General features: G+C 36.0%; 2 protein-coding genes across 2 annotated transcripts in view; one reads left to right on the forward strand and one right to left on the reverse strand.

Annotated features, from left to right (window-relative positions):
* The window catches only part of LOC106668239 (epidermal growth factor receptor), a 179,155-nt gene that overhangs the window by 110,789 nt on the left and 48,912 nt on the right, over positions 1-19,454 (reverse strand). The gene's annotated exons all lie outside the window — the stretch shown is intronic.
* Positions 4,072-19,454, forward strand: part of LOC106668278 (locomotion-related protein Hikaru genki) — a 614,924-nt gene continuing 599,541 nt past the window's right edge. Inside the window, exon 1 of the mRNA XM_024224607.1 lies at positions 4,072-4,304. The gene's annotated coding sequence lies outside the window, so the exon portion shown is untranslated. The remainder of the gene's footprint in view (positions 4,305-19,454) is intronic.

Raw genomic sequence — 19,454 nt, forward strand, 5'->3', positions numbered from 1 at the left:
ATTATCTATATCAATTGAAATATTTCATTCTCCTTTGTAGACAAATTCTTTTTACTACAAATTGATCGTTCGAGCTGTTAATTTCGGGGGGCCCTTCCGGAAGAAAAAGGGCGCCTTTCTTTGAATCCGAAAATCGATTATTAGAATACGACCGCTCACCTGTTGCTTCAGTTAGTAAAACAGTATGGCTGCCCCGGCCAGTCGAACCGTTTTACCCGCGGCCCGGTTGTAATTTTCTTACTTTTCTTCCTGTTTTCCTCACGCTTTTCTTCTTTATTCGGTTCACCCTTTTTTGTGCCGACAACCACGCGAGTGCCAATCCTGGAACCCGAAACAAAGAAGACTGTGTGGATTCGACGAACGGTGAGTTACCTTATTTCCAATGATTCTTCCACTTTTTCTCCGCTTATCGTTCTCCCCTTTCTTTTTAATTTAATATTTACACAGTCCGCTACATATATTTAATGGTCCTGCGGTCAAGGAATTTAGTTTTATGTACTGATATAATTAATATTACATTCTCGTCGGTATTGTTCGAATCTCGCGTACTGCGTGAAACGCTACGACCCACTGCTTGCCATATCGTGTCGTCTTGTTATATTTTTTCTTGTTCAATTTCAAGTTCGACTAGTTAATAAAATTTTTAGCCCTTATTCAGTTCGAAAACTAACTATATTAAAGGTTATTTAAATTTGCTTGCGTTCTAGGTGTCCTAAGGAGTAATAATCAATATAATAAACAGTTAAATTTAATTTGAATATTTTGTATGCAAAATAAACTGCATTTATTTTTTCTTCTTCTTTCACGTACACTCTACCGAAAGTTACAACGATAGAAAGTTATAATCACTTATTGTTTATTTAGCGTTATTAGTTTCTAACGAAGTGTTCATAATTTCATCTCTTTCTCTTTCACACTTATTAGATCAACTTAGGAAATTCCTTCAACTGGCTTAACAATTTAAAAGTATAAACCGCACTGATAGTGAAAATCTCATTAGCAAATTTAAACCCCGCTGTTCAAAGGATGCAGAAATATTTCGCTCGCATGTAAGCTGTTTAAAACATTGCAAATAAATTAAATCAAGACAATTTGAATTTTTTTGGGTTGGGCATGATTGAAAAAGAATTAAATTTGGAAATCAAGAATGAATGAGGCAGAATTTCGTTTGATAAAACGTTTTTCTTGGGCAAAACTGTCGCACCTCAATATTCTCCTGAGGCGAATTATGATCAAGCAGTTCAAACCTCTTCGATATATATAATAAACCTAAACTTCCCAAAATTAATATAAATATATTTTCTGGGAATTTCCAAAGGTGGATGAAATTTGTCTCATTGTCTTGGTTATGGTTCTTAAACCCAACAAATAAGAAATTGTTTGAAGCACAGAACGTTCATCAGGAATTTCCAACATTTAAAATTTTTATCGATTCTGTTAGTGACAGTGATGGTGATGGTAATGGATGGAGGATACCAGGAGGAAGCGGGGTTTGTGCTCACCAGGCACTGCAGCTTTTTGGCTTATTCTACATTCCTAGTTCCCTACATCAGTGTAATCTGATGTATTAGGCCATTATCTGTCACTGCTTCTATTTCCTAGAAATGATGAATGCTGGAGTGAGTGTGTTGTTCAATCTTTTTAAAAAGATAGTTCCTACACACAGTAAGTTGTTTTCAAAGATCCGGATTTCGAGCTTGTATCTCATCACAGGTTGAAGGAGATCTACAACCTGATGATGAGCTACAAGCTCGAAATCCGGATCTTTGAAAACAACTTACTGTGAGTAAGAACTATCCTTTTAAAAAGATTGCTAAAATTTCATTCCCTCGGTTTTTTTATGTGTGCTTGGTTATGTTTCCGTTGAGCCGTTGCTTTGCATTGGAAGATGTTATGGGTGGCTGTTTCTTCCTCCTCATTACATAATCTGCAAATGGGATCATCATGGGTTTAGTAGATATTTTGGCAGATGCCAGTGACCAGTTAATAAAATTCTTTCAGTCTGACCCTCTCCAATTGCAGCAGTGAGTTTCCCAGTCAGGGTGAGGGTTGTTTTAGCATAAGTTTACGGTGGTTAGCGCACCTAGAGTTTGTATACACGTCTCCTTTTGTTTTATTTGGATCGAGACTGTGATGGAGGATTTTGTATATTTTTTTGTTATCCCATGTTCAGGACCTATGTATGGTCTTGCAGATCCTCTTCTGACCAGTGTGTCTTCTTTTTCGTTACCCAAAATTATTTTGTGTCCTGGTACCCAAGGTATCATCAGATTGTTGTGCTTTCCCAGGTTTTGGAAATTTTGGATGCATTCACTGACTAATTTTGATGTGAGTTTGTTACAAGTTAATGCTGCTTGGCTATCCGACCTAATAAGGACTTTTTGCCAGTGTAACCACTTTTAAAGTTTCCTAGGCCACATGATGGCATGTATTTCTGCTTGAAAAACCGAAGTGTACTTCCCTAATGAGTTTAATTGTTCATATTTTGGTCTTGTACAAAAAACATCCGACCCGGTTCATTGGTTTGTTTTGGAGCCATCTGCATACCATATTATTGTACCTGATGCTCTCCTGAGTCTTCCTCTCCTTTATAGTCTGTTGAGATTTTATAGTATGTGGCAAAAAATGTTTCAGGGATCAATTCCCCATTTCTAGGAATGGGTGTCAGATTTTGTTAATTATAGTTGTGTGCTCGAATTGGCTCCGGAGACAACTATTATTTTAGAACGAAGTACGCCTTCTCAAACTTCTTCAAGCAATTTGAGACATGAGTGTACATTAATGACCACTCAGCAACCGTTCAAAATCAACATTTTCAGTTTACCCCCTCATCAATGGATTGTTGCCCCTTGTGTTTTGTACCGCACAACCTATTGCGGTGTCCTAGTTTGTTATCTAAGAACGTCAAAGAACATGGAGTATCAACTGGGGGAGAACTGTGGAGGGACTCAGAAAATGTTTTAATTGTTTGAGGAATCACCTCTGACATACTTGTAAAACAAATAGCCGATGGAATTCTTGTGCTAGTAACAAACACCACCCTTGGTTCTTTCCATATTAAAGCAGAAATGGATGCTATTCTCAGAATGTTTATCCTCTCACAATTCCCGCTGATCCGCCGCATCTCATTAAGGCAGAGCCACTTGCCATCCGGACCATTTTCACACGGATCTTACTAGGAAAGTTTCCCGGAAATGTTGCCAAAAACTTGATTTCTCTTCTCACTTGAACCACCACGCTTAATATCATTGTACAGCTCTTCTGGCAAATAGAAGAAGTAAGTAATCCCGAAAATGTGATTTGTGAAGACCATTTTCGCAACACGTTTTACAGGATGTCATCCTGCCAGTATGTGGTATCCTTGCTGTCCCAAGAAGTAAATGCGATCTATTACGTGCCTTTGGCGCGATCGCCCTCTTACCTTTGAAGAGTTTAGTACATTCCTAACTCGCATTGAGGCCGTGTTAGCCGCTGTGTCCAGCTACCCCCATGATGACACAGATTACCTCAACCCTGGATACTTCTCAATCTTATTAGCTCCTCCTGAGATTGAGCTAACCAGCGAAAATCCAAATCATTTAAACCTAAGGCAACCATTGCAGCACGCTCTTTCGAGAAGAGATAAGTTTCTGGAAGAGATGGTCCTTTCTCATCTTCACACTTCGATAAAGCGCCCTAAATAAACCTCAAGTTCTCCAACTCCAAAACTTGGAGACGTCATGTTCAACAGTGGCCAGGATACGAAATCTCTTCACTGGCTAATCGGAAGAATCGAACGCCTTTTCTCGAGGCAGAATGGGGCTGAATAACTAATTACTTTCTCTATGAAAATCCATATCAAGATTGATTCAGAGTTTTTTTTTTTTTTCTTTTCGTTGTAACATAATCATATTGTCAAACCAAGTGGTCACCTAATTTATTATTTAGCTTGCTTCCATGGGAAAACTTGTATTTATTAATGTATATTTTCATTCAAAATTAAAGTTAATTTTGGGTGTTCGGTCGCGCTGTTAATTTCGAGGGGCCCCTTCCCGAGAAAAGAGGCACCATTTGCATTCGATTAATAGAAGACAACCGCTCACCTGTTGCTTCAGTTGGTAAAACTGCGTGGCCGCCCCGGCCAGTCGAACCGTTTTCCCCCGCGAGCCGGTTGTAATTTTCTTACTTTTCCATCTGTTTTCCTCACCTTTTTCTTTTCGCATCTTCTTGTTTATTCGGTTCACCCTCTTTTATGCCGACAACCACGCGAGTGCCAGTCCTGGAACCCGAAACAAAGAAGAATCTCTGTGTGGATTCGCCGAACGGTGAGTCCGTTGATTCTTTAACCTCTTTTTTCACCTCTTATAATTCTACTCTTTCTTTTAAATTTAATATTAACACGTCCGCTACACAAATTATATAATAAACATTTATGTTTAGTGGTCTAATTGACCATATTAATTATTTCACTTAATTATTCTTTTTCTATAAGGTCTTGGTTGAGATGGAAAAGTTAGTGTCATGAGCGGGATTCGAACCTACGACCTTCGGCTATTTGAAAAATGGCAAAAAGAGGTAAAATGCGAAAGGTTGTAGGTTGAGATGAAGAATTGGTTCCGAGTAGATCAAAGTCACTATAGCTCACGTAGTTAGTTAGACCTGCAGCTGCATATTTAGCCGGAGGTGGTTGGTTCGAAGCGTGACACTAACGTTTTCATCTCGACCAACACCTTACATAAAAAGAATTATTAGTAGTTATATAATAAAGTTAATGTGAAATAGTACATATGTCGTATACCAAATCAGGGTATGTAAACTATTGAAAAATACACCACGAAAACGGACATAAACAATAAAGTGTTGAAAAGCACTCGTCGTGTTTACTGTAAATATCGTATTTGCTGACCACTTTTGTAACGGGTAATTTGGAAGATAGTAATTGTCAAGAGTGTCCGATAATATAACTATATTGTGCTCAATAAATTGTGAAATACAAACTGTACGGATCCCCCGCTCGTTTCATTTTAAAGATACATTTATATATAATGCTATCCTACCACTCATTGCCCTCTCTCATGGAAATATTCAAACGTTATTCACATTCCTAAAGCTCACAAACCTCCCAATCCACAAACCCATCAGCCTTCTTCCTTCAATGTCCAAAATGTCTTGAAAGACTCTTTTTAAAGTACTTAATACTCATTCTAGACACTCGTAACATTCCTTCTCACCAATTCGGCTTCCGTCCTCATCATTCCACGATCTAACAAGGCTTCAGAGTTGTCGACCCTGCTCTAGAGAACAAAAAGTATTGTTTGGGTGCGTTCTAGACGTAGCACAAACTTTTCGCAGGCTTTGGCACCCGGACATGCTTTATAAACTTAAACATTTACTAAACATTACTATATTCACTTAACCTCAAATCCTATCCTTCAAGCGGCGCCCCAAGGGAGCAGTCTTGGTCCCATCCTTTTATCATTTATTCTACTGACCTACACCCTTCATCATCCCCACCTATACAGAGGATACCGCAATTTTGCCCTGTAATTCGAATCCTATCCAAGTGCCTCCAACATCTAAGAACGTTTTGAGCTTATCAAAGACTTTGTAAAATGTGGAGGACGAGACGGAATGAAGAAAAATATACACAGTCTACGTTTACATTGAAAAAATCAGCTTTTCCCTCTACACAACTTAAGAGACAACAAGTTAACAGAAGACTTGAACAACTACGAAGACTTCTATCACCTTAATCTGTCTTGACCGTCAAAACTAACCTTATACCAGACGTTATTGCGACCGTTTTGGACATACAGAATGAAACTGTGTGGTTCTGCCAATTCAGTCAACATCCAATGAATCCAATCCTCCCAACAAAAGTCCTCAATTGTCAAAGCTCATTACTACGTCACTATCCATAACTAAGGGATCCATTCCTGATTCCAAAATGTTATACACCAACCTCTCTATTCATCCTAACCCTACTGCTTGAGCCGTCTTCACACATCCCCCTGCTGAGAACCCGTCACGTCGCCCTAACCGTCGATGGACTGAGACCTTCTAGGCCCTTAACCCTTACTGAGTGCCAGCAATGGCTAGTTTCTCATGGCATGTCTCCAGCCAGCACTGGCATTAGTGTTAATGCTGTGACCGCGTGAAAAAAGGTTTTGTGATCACATTTGTAATATGTACTAATAAGTGTAGGGTACTATACTTATTAATCCCATACTTATTACTACAAAATAATTTTAAACAACTCGAAAATAGTTGATTGGCCAGAATTTCTTTTGACCTTTAGGAATTATATTTAAAAATAATTTTCCGAAGATGATTCCTTAAGTGGAATTCGTGGTAATCCTTCACCTCTAAGAGCCAATACTTTACTTTTAAAAATTAAAACAATTAAACTTATTTAACATAGGAGGACTATGATGGATCTGATTTCTCGGAAGGTAAATACATTTTTGACTCCTTGGCTGATAAATATTATTTACAGTTGTAAAACTCGTGTCGAGTAAGTTGTGAGAAGTGGGGTCTGAGTTGTACGAGGAGATAAGATAGAGGAAGATTTCTAGGGAGAGGGTCTGAGCAACTTGAATAATCAAAACTTAAAATTCTCCACCCTCGACCGTAAACAATAGGAATTTCAATCTAATGCTTAAGTCTTTGGCTCAAACTTAATTTATCTTAAGCATAAAATCCACATCATAGGAATTTAAACGTAATCGACTGTTATGTGACTTCTATTTGAACCTATATAAACAAAAGAGTTGCTTCAGGAGTTGGTGAAACGAGAACAATAGGTTTAAAGGTCAGACTTATTTCAGAAAGACCTATTTTCTTCTGTATCTGCGTTTATTACAATACGCCTAGTTTGACTTTCAAGAGTTCTGTTATTTGAGAGAAAACATTTTATCTCTGTAAGTAGGTAAAGTAATTCCTGTCATACAGGAGGGCTTATTTTCCGAATACCCGTGGGGTCAAAACACATTATAATATTTTGTATATTATTCTCAATTAAAAAACGATGGACTATGCCGGGATTCGAACTCAGGACCGCTAGCTGGTCAAATACGAATCGGACGCCTTAACCCGCCACCGCTGTCTTCTCATTTTATCTCAGGATACCATTTTTATACCAAACAAAAAGTTTCAATGATTCTTATTAAATTGTTCAAAATGCCCACCTTTCTGAAGCATGCAAGCCGGGCATCGTCTCTCCTAACAGATTTTATTGCTCTCAAGCGTTTTGTTCCACAGAACCTTTTTATTTACTTCTTATTGTCCTTGTTTAAATAAAAGTGTAAAAATCTTAATGACTATTTTTCTAATCGATTGTAACAAAAAATCAAGTTATTAGCAATTAAATGCTAATTTACGCTGGTAATAACTAACTTTTGAGAAATTATGAACATTTAAAGCTCATTAGTAGAGGCAGCTATTCGGTAATCGCCATATCTGTCAACATTTACGAATTAAGAAAATTTTACACTTTAATCAAGCCCTTTTAAAAGAAAGTTTATATTTTATTTTGCTTAAGGTTACAATATTCAAAACAAATGAATCAAATAGGATTTATGTTCAAAATGCTCTTTCCATTAGAGTAGAAAAAGTTCAATTTACCTGAAAAGAAATTTATCTTGAATACATTGGGTAGAAGACTTTAGAATGTAGGGACTCTTAAGTCCAGATTGATAACTTCTAGCATGATAACTTCCTGCAATATTCACTTCTGTTCACGAGATACCCTGTATAAAGAAAGTTATACGTATTTACGAGTCAACTATTATGACCAGCTTTCAAATTCAATTTAGACGCCGTTGCGCACTTTTCGAGGTCCAGAAAATGAATATCAGTTTTGTTTCTATCTAAAAAATATTTTAACTAATTTCGCTACCTCACTTGGTCACAGATAATGTTTTTAAATAACTGCGACCATCTTCCAATACGGTTTGGAGGTAGTTTAACAATTTTGGGGTCCGGAAAACGAATATCACCATTTTTTTCTTGTAAAAAATATTTTAACTCATTTATTTTTATATTTATATATTAGCGTTTGGTCACAAATTATGTAGTTGAATAAATAAGCCCAGCTTCCGAGTACAATTGTGACGTAGTTTAGCACATTTTAGAGCCAGAAATTTAATTGTAAAAAAATATTTTCACCAACTTTGCGATCTAGCTGAGAAGGCTAAATTGTTTTATACAACAGCCTAATCGGATACCGTACTCTTATATAAAAAATAAGAATGGAGTTCCACAAACTATATAAGTAAAAATCTATATTGGACACACATTCGTATTTATTTGTAGATAAATCCTTTTTAGGATTGCGAAATTCAACGTTTAATATAATATTTTATACGAAAATAGTACACCTGGATTTTGAAAAAAAGAAAAAAAAAAGATAGCCACTCCTGCCATTGAAAAATGATAAGGGAGTGTTATTGCTATCTATGATTGATATTGTGTACGAAGGAATAGTTTTTACCTCGCGTTCAGTGTGCCAAAGGCGGCAACAGAGGAGTCGACCCCTCGGGCATTATAGTGCACGTCAACAATTCATTTTAAAACGAATCTATCGAACCGTGTGCGTTTTGAACAATGACCCGAGGCGAGGTAGAAATCTGGAAAGTGTTAATCCAGCATAATGGGCCGATTGATGTTTTCGAAATGAGCGCACGCAGCTAGTGAGGCACACTTGGCCAGGGCGATTCTGCTGAGGTGACGTTTCGGAGACATGTTCGCTTCTAACGATCCGAAGAATCGAACAGCTCTCCTGTTTTGAAACAGGACTCCTGACCCTCGTTTTTCCACTGAGTCATGGAATTTCGACGCTCCCGGGCCACGAAGGCACGCAAAAGGGCAGTACTGGGACAGTCGAGCTATTTTGAAAGTTATCAAAACGGTATTCCTTCTTCATGAGAGATTTTGTAATTCTCCATTGAATAAATTATAAGTCTCTCCTACATCCCAAAGAATGGGACCTCTTATATTCGCATTGGTCAAAATCGGCTGTCGAATGTTTACCAACATTGAGCACGATAAGGGACGCCTGTTCCCGTACAAAAAGGGCTCTGTCTGGAAAGAGGAACGCCGTTTCCAGAAGGTCAAGGCACAGACGTGAGCAATTCGCGGTATCTGGGAGCAAACATTTATACAGGAGATTTAGAACTACAATCGCCTTTCTTGAAAACCGCGGCTAAACGCAAAACACTGTTATTATATCTAACGTTCTGCACTCTAATTATTCGAATAACTCATCCCAAAACTAGGACGTGTAATTTAGAAAAGTCATCATAAGCCATATAATATACTCATCTGTTACAAAAACACAAAACGCAAACACACACACACACACACACACACACACACACAGAAAGAGAAAGAGAGTGAGAGAGAGAGAGAGTGAGAGAGTGAGTGAGTGAGAGAGAGAGAGTGAGAGAGAGAGAGGAGAGAGAGAAAAGAATTACCTTATCCGTAGAAAATGTTTCCGACTTTCTGCGAGATTGTAAAATGGTATTGCGCAGAATATGTCGACTTATATCAAAAATACATTTTAATTTGATTTTAAGAACTGCTAATTCAATTTCATTTAATATTGTGTTTATTTCGGTTAACAATGATTTGAAACTTGCTTTTTTGAATTTAATGTGAACATTCTAGTACAGTGCATAGAGCATGCACAATAAACAAATAAAAGCTCCACTCTACCGTGCTTTCTCTCCCTTCAATCAATATCCATCACATTCTCACTCTCTCACTCTCTCTCTCTCTCTCTCTTTCTCTTTCTCTTTCTCTTTCTCTTTCTCTCTCTCTCCCTCTACCTCTTTAATTATATATCTGTATACTACTTCCTTTTATCTTTCCACCTCTCTCTAATCTCTTTTTCCTCTCTCCCTCTATCTCTGGTTAAATTTATCTTCTATTTATTTTTTTCTATCCTTATTTATTTCTATCTTTCCACTATCCATCTCCATCTCGGGCAAGGCTTTTGACTTTTTCTATTTTTTCTTTTTCCTCCTGTCAGACCTCTCTCTTTCACTCACTCACTCTCTCTCTTTATCTCTCTCACTCTCTCACTATACTAACACTATACTGCACCCTCTCTCATTTTTATTCTTCTATTTTTAGTAATCTTTATTTGTACTATTTATCCCCCACTTTTCTTTACCTCCATCTTTGCTACATGCTTCTCCACATATCTTTCTAACTGTATACCTTTTGCTACTGTTTTTCTTTTTGCCCTCTATCCTCTCACTCTCTCTCTCTTTCTCTCTTTTTCTCCCCTCTCTCTCTCTCTCTCTCTCTCTCTCTCTCTCTATCTCACCGTCTCTTTCGATCTCTATTTCTCTTCTTTTTTTCCCCATTCCTCTCCGACTGTTTCTCTCTCTTTCTCTTTGTCTCTACCTCTCTTTATATCTATTTATCTATCTCTCACTTCTATCTCTATTTCTAAAGCTCCCCTGCTATCTTTATACTCTTCCTTTATTTATCTATCAATCTATCGCTTTCTCTCACCCTCAATCTCGGACTTTTTATTACTTAATCTCTCTTTCATCCCTTCGATCTCTCTTTTTTTAACTGTTGTAAAACGCTGGGGTAACATGGAAATAAGGTATTAATTTGCCTATTTTTGAAATATTTGAAACAAAACGAAGTCTTCTTAGTCTTGGTTCCAATCCAATTAATTAACGCGTAGTTTGATATTCTCATCAGTGTTTTTGACTTCATTATCGGAGGCTATCAAGCTTTAAGTTCACTTACAGACCTCACCACAACGTTTCACATCTTGATAAGCTATGTTGAAATTCAGTTACTGGCGTAATGCCCAGATAAGGAATAAAGTGCTGCAACCCTGCTGAGTTATAATCTTTTGAAAATATTCCAATAATAGGCAATGGAAAGATAGGTTTTTAATTATTTTTTACCTATCACGTAAGCACCGTTGGTCGGTCGGCTCATCGACCTTTGTGGTAGTCGACCAATATGAACTCCGGCCTTTCCGGTAAAATCTGTTTATAAGGCGATTAAACGCAATAATCAATCGGAAGAAGTGGAATCGAGAGATAGAGAGTATGGACAAGAAGAGAATGAATTAAACGAAGGCCCTGTCCTGGATATTATGGAGATTTCTCCATTAAAAGGGTGAACGTTAATCACTCCTTCGGTGGTTCCCATTAGTCTGCCGGTTTGTGCATTTATAATGCCTTTTCCTCCACCTCTAATCCACGGTCCACTATCCACCATCGGGGAGGAGAGAAGAGCGTCGGCATGAGCAATCAGTGCTCATTGTCCGGAGGGACGGCCCCGGGCGGAGGGGGCACAGGTCGTCCTTGAACCGGGATTCCACTCCTAGTCCCGGAGGAGGGCCGCCAGGCGGCTCCAGGACTTGGGCAGCCTCTCGTCCCGGCCCCGGGGGAAATTCTGCACGGGCAACATGCACACTTGAGAACGCGGACCAACTTTGTACAATCCCAATGGATTTATTTGAAAACAGCAAATATTCGAATATCCGACCTACATCGCATACAGTATTTTGTTTTGTATTTTTTACGGACTTTTATCCGAAGGGGAACCGCTTAAGGATTGAAGGGTCTCGAGATATGATAACACGATAAGCCCAAAGGCACGTCCTGAGGTCGGATATTTCCTTCGGAGCATTTCAATGACATGATTTTGTCTAGAGATAAATAATATAGAGATAGAGATAAATAAATAAAGAAAAAAAATTCAGAAATTGAAAATGATGGATTAAGAAGAATAAGTAATGAAAAGTAATAAGTAACAATAAGAAATGTAAAATAATAAAAAGAGTATTAACAGAACTAGAGATCGTGTTACAAGGAAAAATAGAGGGTAATAAAAAGAGAGAAATAGATGTAGAGCCCAAGTCGAATGGAAGACAAAGTGAGATTAAGAGTGAGTAAGAGAGGGAGGGAGTGAGAGAGAGAGAGAGTGAGAGAGAGAAAGAGGGGGCAAGAGAGAAATTGAGAGAGGTCTGGGTAATAAAATAAAAAGAGGAGAAATGTTTTTTTTTCCACACCGTCACCCCGATGGTTCATATAATCTTGTAGTTAAGAGGCAGAAAGTTAGATAGAGAAATGAAGATAGTAAAAAAGCAACACACTTTTTTGGCGGTTTCTCGTCATTTTGATGTTTTCTTGGGTATTCTGGCTGTTTCGGCTTCGTCCGTCCCACAGAACAAAATATCGAGCATATCCCTACTAAAAATGATCGGAAATGACCAAACCGTATGTTGTCTATAAGAGAAATCTAATTCAACTTTTTTTTGATGTTTAATCACGGAAGAACGAAAGAGAAAAAAGACGAAAAGTCGCATTTCTACAAAACAAACAAATGACGACCAAACTTGGCAAACGGGTTAACGTTAATCTCGCCTATAAAGAGAAAGGCACATGAACCATGCCGCAGTTTAAATTTACCTTTCCATCAGGGCAATTTTCATGCCATATAATACCCCAGAGAAAACCTATCGTCTCACAAACTGGAAATTATTGAAAAAATAAATATTACAATATCACTTGTTATTTTTCATGTTTCATGTCATATTGTACGATAGGTCTATGTTTTTGGCAATTGGTATACCGCAAAAGTGATCATGGCCGATAGATGTCTTCATCGAATATTACTTGGTCAATTTTTCGTCCTCCTTGCCAGGACATCCGAACTAGAGTAATTTTGTTCTTATCCCTAATGTTCTGACAGGGGCTTTGCACTTGTATTTTTAAAACAGAAATACAAACATATTTTGTAAAAAAACATCATTAAACTGTGGCTTTCTTTATTCAAACAAAACAATAAAATAAATAAAAGTCTTGGACGGTGCATGAAAATGATTAAATTTGATTGAAAATAAAAAGGCCCAGTGATAAAGTTAAACATAAACTAATCGACGCTTGGTTACTGGGTTCGTTCCATGACATCTTCAGGTAGTCAGAAAGCTATGGATAAATTATAGATGCCAAATGTCGATTGGTTTAAACATTAGTTGGGGATTTGGAATACAAGAACGACTGACCGGCAGAGGGCGGTACAAACCTACGTGGACATCCTTCTCAAGGATACCATGATCACTAAGAGAGGGCGCTGGAATGTCTAACTTCAACAGAATCTTTCTTTCGATACCATTTTATTTCTTTTTCTTTTTGTATCATTTTATAAAACTTGATTAAAATCTTACAATTATTAACACAAGTTATACGTTTTTTAAGCAATGGCTTAGCTGTCTGCTGAGTTTGTAGTAACTTAAACTACTAGAAAGCAAGGTGCTCCTAATTACAGAATATTTCCAGATTGACAGAATTAAACAAAACCATATTAACAGCAAAATAGGTATTATTTAAAACAAAGACGATGCAGGGACACTTATATATGTCATTGCTTCAAATTGCACTCCAGGCATACTTAAATAAGGGATCTGTCCGTCCAGTTAGAACTGGGGAAATTCTTCCCTAAGCTGGTTTTTCTTGTCGAAATAAAAACATCTTGCTTCCCTTTGTTCTGAAAACCTAAGAAATAATAAGAATCCTCTCATACACTTAGAGGGAGAACATTTAAGCATTTGAGTGCTTTTCTAGCCATTCATGGCTTGTAATTCAGATAGAGTAATTTGTCTTGGAGTTTAAGAAACCGTCTTAACTCATCTGTTCTCTCGTACCACTGGGTTGAGATTAACTATATAATCTGTCATAATTGTCTTATGCAATGTTAACTGACCAAAAATTGTATACACTCTTTGTGACAAACAGTACTGTTTTAGGAGCAGTGATAATAGAGCATCACATAAAGCCTTATGTTCTGAAGTATTTCAGAACACAAGAATGTTTTTGAGGTAGAGATATCCACTCTTTGAGCCAAAAGGTTTCCTTTTCTAATACTCAAGGCGCAGTAATTTTGGAGAAATTTGGAAGAGATAGAGATTTTAAACAGTATTATACATGAACATAGTAAACGAAAATAGAGAAGATAAGGCAATTTCAATGGCTGACATAATTTTTAGGGTGACCCATGGTACAAGTAATTTTTTTGTAAAACAAATCCCTGAAATTTTTCAAGTAACTCATATTGTTTAAAACTTCAGATTCGGGTACCGTAACAGACCACTGAATGAAAGACTGCCAGACAAATATTTGAATTTTGATGTTGAAAGTAACATATTTTTTAATAATAAACTTTGTCTAAACTCAATTTAAACCCAATTTTGCCGTTGCTTTTCTTTCTGTAAGATCAGATACAAAAGGAAGACAGGTCCTGTTATAGTCATACAGTCCTAGATACTTCTGCCTTTTTAAAATTTATATTTTTCCAACTTTTAATACCCTCTTTTTGAGGTTGCCTCCATGATCTCCATTTTGAAAAAAACAAAACAAAAAAAAACAAGTAAAAGTTAATGAACAAATTCCATTATTCAAAATAAGCTTCAGTTATATTTATATTCTTCTTACACAATCTTTACGATAATCTCAATGTCATTGGCGAAGAGTAATATTTTTATTCAACAAGAACACTACCCTCTAGAAGTGAGATAACATCATCAACACTTAAAGAAAAAGTACGGGGCTTAAGACACAACCCTGTCTCACACCTGAACTCTCATTGAAAAAATCCGAGATGCCTCCTAGAACTGAATTGAAGCTGCAAACGAATACAATGTTTTTAAGATATTAATAAATTTAGACATCTAATTCCATTATTGAAAGACTTTAAATATAGTGCAGAATGATCTAAGGACTCTAATCTGTAAAGTGAAATCTTCATCCTTGACTTAGTTGCAGACAAATGTGGTATTTTCAATGATAATTGAACAAAATAAAAAAAATTTAAAATTGATAGTATTCATAATAACCATCACTATCTGACAAATGACCATAAGTTTAGGACATTCCATTAGACCTTTTCAGTTCATGCCTGGTCTCGCTGACATTAGTCTTCCGCCATCTTCAATGATATTTCTGTTCCAAATTGTATCCTAATCCTACATTAGAACTTTTTGATGAAACCTGCCACGAAGTTGATAATAGACAGATCAAAAATCGAGGCAGGCCTGAATGACCAGAAATGATCCAACTACATTTTGAATTTTAATGATCTAAATTATTCCATTATTGACAATTTAACAATGTTAATAACATAGAAATAAACATTGAATGCCCCATTCTAAGCAATAAAAACAATTTAATACTCCAATTTCTTGCCCAAAATACTGCCTTCAACAGTAATATTAAAAATGGTGTTATGACAAGTTTATTTAATTATTTTTTAAATTGTGATAATGTTTATGATATACAAATAAATTTAATATCTGTAAATCTGTTTAAAAAAAGAAAAAATAGCAGATGTATATTATACACTTCTTTCAAAATCTAGTTAGTTCCGAGAATGTGAGTTGTACCATTAATCTAACTTGTCTTGTCATTTGGTAATTGACCGGGTTACAAAGACATAAAATTAGACTGCCTTGAGATATTTTCTTATTTATTTTAATTTTATATCTCTAAATTTCAATATTCTATGAAGTAAAACTTATATCTAATTTTTAGTGTTTTTTTTGTGTGTTCTTCAATGGATTTTGTCAGTTGTTTGGCTAACGCCTGCTGTTTGTTGTCTGCTATCAGCAGGATTTTCATAATAATTATTTTTAATCGCTTTATGTACTTGCATATATAGTTGAGGAAAAGAAGGGTAGTGTGAAAAAAGAGCCAGGGGTGATGGTAGGAATTGAACCCATGACGGCGGGATTTACCACTCGGATATTGCATACTCCAAAAAATTTAAAGAAATTAGATTATTAGATACAAAATCTCATGGTTCTTCTCCTGGAATGATTTGACTCTAAAATTTCAGCTTGATGCCAATTTTTCTTTTGACAATTTTAAAAATTGGCAGGTTTTGCTTTTTAACCTGGTCCAAAATATTGATAATTCCCAAAATGACTGTTTTTGGTCACATGTTTCCTCCAGATTCTTACTATATAAAGATCTCATTTTTTAATCAAAATTTTTTTAATATGACTCAGAATTCTAAAAAAGTGCGAATGACAGACTAACACAGCAACATTAAGCAGACTGGAATGATTAATGACCAAATTAGAGGTTAAACATCCTACGAACAAGACAGTTAAATTTCACAATAGACAATTCCATAAACTTTCAAACCGATAACTCCCTTGGATAGTTTCTGTGATATTTCTTAGTTTGAACTCGTTTTTCTAAAATAAAATTCTTCCACTTCCTTCTCAAATGCCTTTAAAAAAGCTTCATTTTGTTTTTATATTCTTGTTAACTGTAGAAATTTAAAATTTATTCTGGGATGTACTACAATGGAAGTCTGAAATACTTTTGCATAGCATAAAAAAATCAGACTGAAGCTTAACTTCAAAACTAAATTGTGAAAATTAGGTTACAAAATGATGAACGTATAACTTGGTAGCTTTTGGATTGCCTTTACTCATTATTTTGGTCTGTCGGGACAAAATGATCCAAAATGACAAGGTTCATCGCCTTGAAGGCTTAATTTTTTATAACAGGAACAAAAAATATCACAAACTCTATTTAGTCTTGAAGTTAAGCTTCAGCTTTTTATTTATTATATTAAAAAAAAAGATATTTAATTATTTACCTTGAGTAAAAGCCAATATGATTTATATTTTTAAAAGAAGACAAACGAACCCAAACAAAATAGGGAAAAATGACAACAAGAAAGAAATGCAAAAAAATTTGAAGATTCAAATGTATATTTACATATTATGTTAACCCTACATAATGCCATAAATTATTGTTGATGGTTTTACATATCCATATTTTTTGAAGTTGAATCCGACATTGCAAATGTAGCAGAAATTTTCTAACTGAATTTTGGATAATGGTACCTAAATCGATATACCCACATTAGAAGAATGCTTAAGTGCAATTTCCGGTTATTATTATAAATATTGTTTATATTTCAATAAAATAAATCCTTGAATTGAAGAATTGACCAATTATTATCTTCTGAAATTGCTAAATTTTGTCAAAAGTAATTAATCTACTTTATATTGCTGTTTTCTTGAGGCCCATTACATGTATAATTTATATTGTATAATACCAATTTTTTATAGTTAATAATTTAATTATTTATTTACATTAAGCGAGATATAAGTAATATTTAATCTCCCTTCAGCGTTCAGCTTAAATTCAATCGACCTACTGAAAAGAGACCACGTCGATTTTTTGTACTTTCAAGCTCAGTTGCGTCTTGTTAACAGAATGCTGACAGGCTAAGAACCCGGGTTGTGTGACGCCTTTTAAAGGAGCCACTCACAACCGGGAAGTATCCGGATCATTAAGACGGAAGCTTTTGAGAGGACATCCGTGTGGAACATTTCCTGAGCCGATGTCACAACGCCCTTCACGACCCTCAGGGAGTCCTTTTCCCTTCCGTAAAAAAAAAATCTTTTGATAAGCAGTGATCAATAATTTTCACGTTTCACGATGCAAATCGATCCGAGTTCAATAACCAGATGTAATTTGTTGTAAAGAAGGGAAATAGGTTCTGAATATAAAATGCGTGAGGTGTCACGATCGAGGCGTTTCACTATGTGTGGATGACATTGGCTATAGTTTTCTGAATTAAGCTTTGTCTTGTGTATTTTAAACAAAAAATGTTGATTAGCTCTGATGACGATAGACTAGTTTTGGAACCTAAGTTATATTCCGTTCGGTTGCTTTTCTGATTTTTGCAAGGAAGATTTTTAATGAATTTGTCGATGCCCCTTAAGTTCTTTCTCGGCATTGTTTTCAACTCCGTAATCTAGAATTTTATGAGATATTTTATGTTCTAACTTGTAGAACAAATTTTTCGTTGACTAAATGTTTCGTCATAATAGCCGGTCTATCAAATAATTAAGTGGACTGATTCGATGGATAAATAAATAAATAACGGGGTGGGACCTTTCCAGGATGACGCGAAACGACCAAACTTGACGCGATATTTTTGAATGAACGTTTGAATTTCAGATCTTTTAGGTTTTATTTTTCAAAATTATGTACTGGACATTTCGAGATGTAAAATTTCATCTTGGACATAATCTGTGTTTAGACAGATCAGGATGGTTGAAAACGACCAAAATTAAGACAATTTCAGCATTTCTTGCACCAGCTAGCGGGAAATCGGGAAAAACTTTATTAGAAAGTTGAATATAATAGACTAATTCTCATGGCCATTACGAAAGAATACCCAGTTACGCTGTGAGAACTATATAAAATAATTATTAATCGGTTCGGGAGGGACTCGGTCCTGTTTCACCAAAACGGAATCTTAAAAAGAAAAAAAAAAGAAAGCGGGATTATGAAAACGACATGTTTGGACTACCTGTCGTCCGTATAAAATCCCGTAACTGTTAATTATCCATGCAATTTATGTCTTCCTTAGAAACCAGTTTAAACCACGATCCCCGGAACGGGCGTTTAACAGATATGAAAATTAGTCGAAACGTTTTGAAGTCTTCAACTCTTAATTGTTGCTTTCTTCAGTCCTGGAGTTTCAGGTCAATGGCAAAATGACTGGTGTTATTTTAAACTGGTCTTAGGTGTAACGAAAGGAAAATTGTGGCGTATCGGGCCCGAAAGTTTGACGTACGCCGATTTATGTATCCTTCACGAGGATCGGGATAAATCAGGAGCTGGTGGTGCGCAAGTTTTTGTCGTGAGCCATATGTCGAGGGCGTGGGAAACCACCTGAGACTCCTTGTCTCACAACTGTCGACCGTGGATCTGTTGAGATTTCGGCCACGTCTACATGCTTGTGGATCTTCCCAGTTTTTTCCATTAATAGCTTCAGAAATACAATAGATCGATTGGCCTGATGTTCTTAATTACACGACTCACATCAAAACAAATTTAGCATGTTTATTTAAACAAATTACAATACTGACTTTTAGAAGTGCAGGGTGGTAAACTGAACAAGTCCCAGGCCATTTTGTCTGTTGTTTGTCTATATTTGCGACATAAATCAGCGATGATATGCAAACCAAGATGATAGGTCACTGTAGCTATATAGGTATAGCTTTATCACCATGCAGACCATTGGAGGAATCTTACATTTACAAAAAACAGTCTGTTACAAAGAGAATTTTTTTCTTCAAAATTGAAATCAGACCATTAGGAAAAAAGTTTTTTATTGCATTATTGATAAATGGAAATATTTACAAAATTTTAAATGTTATTTATATTAATTTTCTATCTATGTCCTCTTTTTATTGGCAAATTTTGGAATTAATTAAAAACAAGTTATTATTGTCTTCCTTACAAACCTGAGGGCAAGATCACAGATATTCATGAATCCTTTTTCTGTGATACGACGTCGAAAAACATCAGACCTGTGTCCGAGCTTTCTTGCCAATAGCAGGGGCCCTAGGAGCCGAGAATGTACAAAAAATTAACTATATATTTTCTCAATATATGAGTTTATGTTTT

Source organism: Cimex lectularius, unplaced genomic scaffold (assembly GCF_000648675.2).
Source record: "Cimex lectularius strain Harlan isolate CLEC.00 unplaced genomic scaffold, Clec_2.1 scaffold71, whole genome shotgun sequence".
NCBI lineage: Eukaryota > Metazoa > Arthropoda > Insecta > Hemiptera > Cimicidae > Cimex > Cimex lectularius.